This window comes from Centrocercus urophasianus, unplaced genomic scaffold (assembly GCF_019232065.1).
Source record: "Centrocercus urophasianus isolate 14NV4802_14NV808 unplaced genomic scaffold, USGS_Curo_1.0 seq_10, whole genome shotgun sequence".
Lineage (NCBI taxonomy): Eukaryota > Metazoa > Chordata > Aves > Galliformes > Phasianidae > Centrocercus > Centrocercus urophasianus.
The window spans coordinates 31892212-31900020 of record NW_024884142.1 but is presented as its reverse complement, the minus strand read 5'-3'; positions in this window follow the sequence as shown (position 1 = coordinate 31900020).

Here is a 7809-nt window from a genome sequence, read left to right as displayed (position 1 = left end):
CAATTACAAATGTATCAGTAATTCTAAATTGCAGGTTCTGAGTCCTCAAAGAGATTTCATAAACAACCCTTTTCTTTCCAGATGTGTGTACATTTGCACAGTTTGTGCCTTAAGTTTTTCTATGCTCAACTATTGCTCAAGTAACATACAGATTGTTCTTTACCTCATAAATCAGTGCTTTATTTAGTCAGCTCGTATATTAAATTTTCTGATGTTAAAAACAGAGTAAATGGTTAAATTTGTTACGTATCCACAAACCTCTTGCAGGTAACTAAACTCTAATGCTACTTATACCAGAGACCTGAAATTCATGCGATAGGTAAGTCCATTGAAAATAAAGTTGGTGCAATTAATTTTAGTACTGTGTTCTAAGTTTGACTGATTCCAGAGCTGTGATGGTAACAGAAATGCTTTTGTTTCACTGCTTAAGGTATATAAATGAAATCTGAAGATTTTTATAGCTTTAATGTTAATGAAGGATTAAATAAAACTTTACATAAGTATCATAGTATGACTGTTTGCCACATTTCATTGATAAAAAGCAAAGTAAATAATGTCTTATGATGGCCATGTGCAATATTGCATTAATTCACTCTGTCTCAAATGTGGGTAATAAAAGAAAACAGTGTTGTTAATGGTGTTAAAATGAGTCAATGCTGTACATCTTACATAAAATGCATTACAAAAATGGATTTTCTAACATACACACATGTTCATATGCACTGTTCAGAACTTTCTTTCCAGGGAGCTTGAAATTACTACCAGTCCACCGAAGGAGCGTGAATTAAAGAATGAGATTTTCAGTTCTGAGTTTTTTCCTGCTTGCCAATGCAACACGTTACCATTCAAAAGACCAAAATGTTAAGAACTGGATGGGGTCACTCCAGGCTGCCAAGTGTTACAGAAAGTTATAATGGTTTTTCGTTCTAGTCAGCTGGAGATATTATCTCCTAGCTAAAAGACCAGAAAAGATTTGTGCGTTCATTACAACATTTAGAGCAGAAGACAAACATAGCGCTCAAATGCACAAAATCCTGTCTTTGCCTAGTTCTAGACTTGCCTAGTTCTGCTGCTTTGGAATTGCTTCTGAAAAGTCCAGGCACATGTATTTCCATACTCCAAACCTTGGCTCCTAAGATCAAATGGGAGTGTCCTTTAATTTTTTTTTAATTTTTTTTTTTTTTTTTTAATCAGCTTTCAACACTAGAAGCTTTCTTTTATAAAGGCAGGAAATCTGAAAAATCTGTAACTTCCCATTCAGATCTCTGTGTTCACGTGTACTTTATTGTTCATCTATTGATTTGTAGCGTTGTACTGGAATATACATTAATTAATACAAAATATTTGAAAGAAAGCATTAATGTAAGGCTTATTTGGAGTAATTAGTGATCTCTAAAAATGCCCTTGGTGTAATCTCCTTTGTTGAAGAGCAGACTCTTCAAATATTAAAGATTCTGAAATTTGGATAAGCGACCACAAATGTGTTTCTTGTGCTTTGCAGAATATATTTTCTATGAAGGAATTGGAAACAGTGATACACAACAGCTAAATCATACAGTCTTACTTGTTGGCCCACCAATTTCAGTCTACAAGGCCAACGTTTTCTGGATTTTTTAGTAATTTTTCAGGAAAGGAGAGTGTAAAAATGTAGTCAATGTAGTTAGGCCTGCCATAGTAAGGCTGTAATGAAAAAGTATTGTTATTAAAGCCATTGGAATCTGGATAGCTAGGAATAATAGCTATAGAATAATAGGAATAAATGACTTGTATGTCATTTGATGTGGCTGCTGAAGATAAATTAGCAAATTAATCTATTGATAAAGGAAAATCCACAGGACAGGAGGACAACGCTATAATGTTAAATTACTGTGCATGGATTATGATGCCATTTGCAAAAAATACTGATAATATAACAAGGTGCTTTTTGCTCCATAGTGAATTTTTATCACTATATAGAAAATATGTAGAAAGAATGAGTAGTGCAAAATAGAAAAGAACCAAGTTCTTAAGAAGGGTGGTTCATTAGAAACCTTTTTACTTAGTATAAAAATGAATCAGGGGAACTGCAATGTGAATAGTATATTTTCTTTTCACTCAGAAAGAGTAGCATAACAATTTGTTAATCTGGGAATGCAATTGATCCGATCTTAACAGAGAAATATAGCATAAAGTTATGATTATTTGGTTGGCTAGTCTGTGTGCAGAGTAAGTTTTTTTATATGGGGTATTTTGTTGAGGTAACCTGAAAAGGTGAGAGATAATGTAACCACTACAGTGATTAAAAGAAAAAAAGTTGAAATGATGCGAGTGGGAATTAATAGCTGCTTGTCCAACAGACTGTGGAAAACAGCTTCATGCTCACAGTCCCCCTTTAATGAAGAGTTTTAAAGAACATTGTTTTGTTTTTCACTGCGCTCTTTTGTCTGGTACAGTGGTTGTGCTGTACACTAATTGGAGAGTGCTTAGTCCAACCTCAGGCAGCTTTTCCTATATAATTACTTTAGTTGTGAAACTCCATACTCCAAACTCCAACTCAGTTAATTAGTGCGATCATCTTCCTAATTGTAAATAGAATAAACTTGGTATTCCCTTGATTCTTTCTTTGCACTGAGTTTTCGTAACAATAAAACAGCCATCTTTGAGTAAAATATTTATAAATGTACAGAGTATGAAACAGCACATACATGGATCATTTCACTACTGAAAAGGAATATTAAATTCACAAGTGGCTGTTTTGTTCATACACTTTATTTAAGTGGTTTGGACATACTCAGAAAATCAGAGTCATGTAGATACCATTTTTATTGTTTTAAATAACTTTTTTGTGTTGCTGCTCTATGTATAGAGCTACTGAAATTATCTGTACTTCAAATTATAAAGTTTATATTGCTGTTTGTCAAGGTTGTTTTCTATATTTGGTTTAGAAACTAGGTATACTGAAGTGTTTGAGTGACCAAATTCCATTACTGTGTTAGACAAAAGCCTCTGGTGTTTTTTTGAGGAATGGTTAAACATAACACGCAGAATTCAGAGTAACCATTTGTTTCAACTGATATTTGGGAATACTTAGGGGAAGAGATGTTCACAGGTTTTCAGCAACATGTCCAATTAGAAACCAAATGTACTGTTGCAAACTGTTGTATTTGAATGAATGCTGCTGTATATACCTGTATTCTACCACTCAACTAAGTATTTCGATTAATGCGAAATAGAAGACCAATCTGTCATTTATAGCATATGTAGTGAACTACTACATATAGTGAACTACTGCAAACATCAAGTATATCTTACTCTGATATACTGAGCTGTCATAGAACAGAGCACTGAAGTAGTATATAAAATTTTTATTCATAGTAAAGCACTTGTAAAATATTGCAAACAACATAAAATACATGTTGTTGCATAAATATACAAGTATTCATGCTGTCAAAGGCAACAAAGAATCTTCTTCCACAGCTAGATATTTTTACAGTATTTCATGATGCTTCTTCTGTTTGAAGCTTAAGTTACAGCTGAGATGTCATCGATCCTATGTGAAAGCAGCCATGAACTGAGGTTTGGATAATTTTTAATAGGCACTGAATTATCAGCAGAGGTGCAAGCTCAGGGCATATTGTAGGTTTAGGTATTAAAGGTGCCTGAAGTCACCATTAAATGGAAGAGTGTATTATACCACAGAGTACTCTCTTTTTCACATGTGAGAGAATTTTAATGGGAGGAAAAGAGACAGGTTTCAAGCCTGCCTGCCTTTCTGTCACTTCTTCACTTTCAAAATTACCCCTTTGACCCATGTGGTTTCCATCACTTTACAAGGGAGCAGGCTCTTGACTCACATTTTCTTTCCCAACCTCTTGTGGTTGCTTTTCATCCCTGAATGAAAAAGAGGACTTTGGATCATTGGTTTTCTTTCTCTCATATCAGAGATGACCATATTACATTTTTCAGTTCGAAGTTAAAATAGTCATTGGGCTGTTTCTGCATGTTCTCTTCCCTCTGGAAATTTGTTTTAGATTCAGTCTATGTAGATGATAAGAAATTTTCTAATTCCCATACTGAATTAATTCAAAAACATTAGTGTTTATGTCACCATAGCACTTTGGCTGAATTATTTTACCATACATAAACAGGTTTCTTAATCAATAGAAGAATCAGTGTGGAATAAAAATGTGTAGTATTTGTAAAAATGATCAATGTGATATAAGGGTGCATAGGGAAAGATATCTCTGGCAATGATGGAAGTGTTAATGACACAGAGAAAGGCACTGGTTAGATTTTATCAGAATCACTTGCAGTTAATTCTGTGTGATCAGATTAAAAACAAAGAAATTGAAAGATTTGTAGGGACAACTTATGAAGGCAGGGGAGTAGGAGGTCTGTTTTATAAGAAGGGCCTATCTTCTTCATTTTAAAAAGAGCTGAAATATGGTTGGTCCTTTAATAGAAGAATACACAATTGATGCATATGGAAAACCTTTAATGAAATTATATACGAAATTGGCATGAAACCCAATAACAGTGATGTTCCAGAACTACCTCAAGATGTATTTTATGAGGAAAATAACTGAGGATGTTTTTTTTACCTGAAGGAGAGAATATGGTATTTACTTGTATTCAATGTCTGGATCACTTGTAGGAGATCTTTCTCTTATTTACAGTTAAGTGTTGTTGTTTTGTTGTGGGGTTTTTTTTGTTTGTTTTGTTTTGTTTTTTTTCCCCTAGCAAAAATAAATTACATGTTTTAGTATTCCACTCTGCCCTGGTGAATTCACATCTGGAAAACTGTGTCCATTTCTGGGCTCTGCAGTTCAAAAAAGATAGGGATCTCCTAGAAAGAGTCCAGCAGAGAAAGGTGGAGGTCATAAAGCACTTGGGGCATCTTCTTTATGAGGAAAGTCTGAAAGTCTGGGACTGTTCAGCCTGGAGAAGATTGAGAAGGGATCTGATCAGTATAAATATCTAAAGGGTTGGGAGGCAATTGGATAAAGCCAGACTCTTCAGTGGTGTGTAGTGATGGAACAAGAAGCAATACTGAAAATCTGGAATATAAGAAGATCCACTCAAATATGCCAAAGAACTTTACAGTGAAGATGACAGAGCACTGGAGCAGGCTTCCCAAAGAGTTTGTGGAGTCTCCTTTGGAGATGTTCAAGACCCATCTGGCCACATGGTTGTGTGATCTAGTGTAGGGAGCCTGCTCTAGCAGGATTTAGATGCAGTGGTCTCTAGAGGTCCCTTCCAATCCCCGCGATTCTATGGTTCTGTGGTTCTGTGAATTTTTCGCTTGGAGAAGTCTCTGGGCAGACCTTAGTATGGTCTTCTGGGACTTGAGGGGAGCCTACAAGCAAGAGGGAGAACAACTTTTAGCGCAGTCTAATAGTGATAGGACAAGGGGGAATGGATGTAAACTAAAAGGGGAAATAAGATTAGATGTTAGGAAGAAATTTTTTACTCAAGAGGATGTCCGATCTTTGGAGGCACTCAAGGACAGGTTGAGTGGGGTTCTGGGCAGCTTGATCAAGTGTCTGTCAACACTGCCTACAGCAGGGTTTGGAACTGGATTATCTTTAAGGTCCCTTCCAACCTGAGCGATTCAATGATTTTAAGATTTTTTGAGACATTTGGTAACTCTATTTTCCATAGTAAATCATTCTGATGATATAAATAGGTTACATAGCTTTTTATATTTAAATTAAATTCTGTGCATGGAGACACAATAAAAAAGCGTGCTAATACCCATGAATGAATGTGTTTCAAAAATTTCCAACTGTGAAAGAAAATAAACTCAGAGCTGGAACAACTGTATCTAGTGTTGCCAGTGGAACTGGCTAGGAGCTTGCAGTGATCAGTTATCACATTGCAACTAATGTGTGGTAATTTGAAAAGTTGCATTAGCCCAAATGATTCTGGCTGCATTTTTCCGTGCTATTTACTAATCCATTTTCTCACTGCTATTAGCAAAATTTCTTTTACATTAGTAAGTTAAATAATATAGGATTGCTTTTATTTATAAACAGAATATTAGAATATTATAAACAGAATAATAGAATTATTTTTAAAATTTCATTTCAACAGCTTTCTAGAAAAATAGTTAAATGGACACAAAGAAGTAAAAGAATTTGTGGGAAAAGAACTTAAGGAGTTAATGTGAATTTTGTATGAGTATTTTTGCTTCAACTCAGTGCTATGACAGCCTACAGCCTCTGAAGTTTAGGCATGCTCAAACAGAGTAATTTTATTCTATATTGGCTTGACATATGAATCCATTTAATTCTGTATCGTTTTTCTGAAGGGTGACTTCATGCTGTTCACACTGAAAACAATACAGATGCGCTTGGATAAAAAAAAACTCCACTGTTTTTCAGATATATCTTTATGAATATCAATACATCCTTCTGTTAGAAACAGAATATGAAAGATAGTAAAAGTAAATTCAAACAAGATATTTGAAAAGTCCATTAGTATAATTCTTCAATATTGTGCTTTTTTTTTTACTGAAGGCTCATATGTATTATATAGCAGTCTATAATGTCTTCAGATATCAGTAACTACTAGCTATGTAATAACTATGCTGCTTTCTGTATGATTTTCACCCAGAACATATCTGTCATTATGGAATTTGTTTTTCCAGGCATTTCTGGACATATATTCCCAAATAAAATGCCTACACAGACGTCTGATATAACAGCTTTCCAATAGACATTTTATAAAATGTTATCCTATCTGACAAATAATCTTGGAAGTTGTCTAAGTTTAAATGCTGAGTTTTGTAGTCAGTGAAATGAATCAAACATCTGCAGAGAAGGATTCATTTTGTCTAAAACAGTAGTTTTTGGATGAGATGAATTACTCTCTAGAGATGCTTCATTCATTCCTTTGATATATATAGAGCTTAAGGTTACTCATTTTGAAGTAGTCAACTTCCAGGTGGCTGGTGTTGACAATATAAATCTTCCCTTTCATAATTGGAAAGTTCACAGCTGAGAACGTGCTAACAAGCTCTCAGGCTTTCCATCAAAGCTGCACTAACACTGAATGCTTAGGTGTAACTTATCAAGGGTGGATGTTTCTGCTGATCTTTTGGTATTGTCTCTAAAGCAATATCACAGGAGATGATTCAAGTTTCAACATTCCTCAGCTGTGAAATTCTATTTCAAGGCTGCTTAGAACACCTACAATGTCTTCTGGAACAAAAAATAAAAAATAAAAAATTGTTTTATGTTGGAATATTATCAGGTGCTCATCAAGATTATCTTATCAGTTAAAATTGAGAAATGTTGGTTTAATTTGTGACTTGTATCTCTGTTCTTTTGAAATTCCTTATAATTTTAATTGCTGTGAGGTTAGCATGGACAGAAAGAGTATATTGTGGTAATGGTTTCCCATTAAGAGAGCTAGAGCCAGGAGGTATGTGAGGGATCTTTTATTTTTTTACAGGGGAAGTCTTAGGCAACATTATGAGATGTTTTTGCCTGGTTTCTGTTTGCTGTTTCACTGGCACCACAGGAGGGCAGCAACCTGGAGAGCTGTGTACAGGTGCTGCAAAAGGAGTTTCAGTTAACTTCCTTGACAAGTAGGCAGGTCCATAAATGTTCAGCCAAATCTGAGTTTATGCTCTGAAATTAAGAGTTTTAACTTAGTGGCTGTGTTTTCCTCCTTTTAATTAAAAGAATATTTTTGGAGATCTTCATTTGCCTTCTAAGTTTACAGTCTCACTGGTTCACTCCTTATGTTTTCTTACAAAACGTAATTTTTTTTTCATCATTGCAGGTTGATGTTCTTCCTAGAGTAGAAGTTTAAATAGGATTCCTT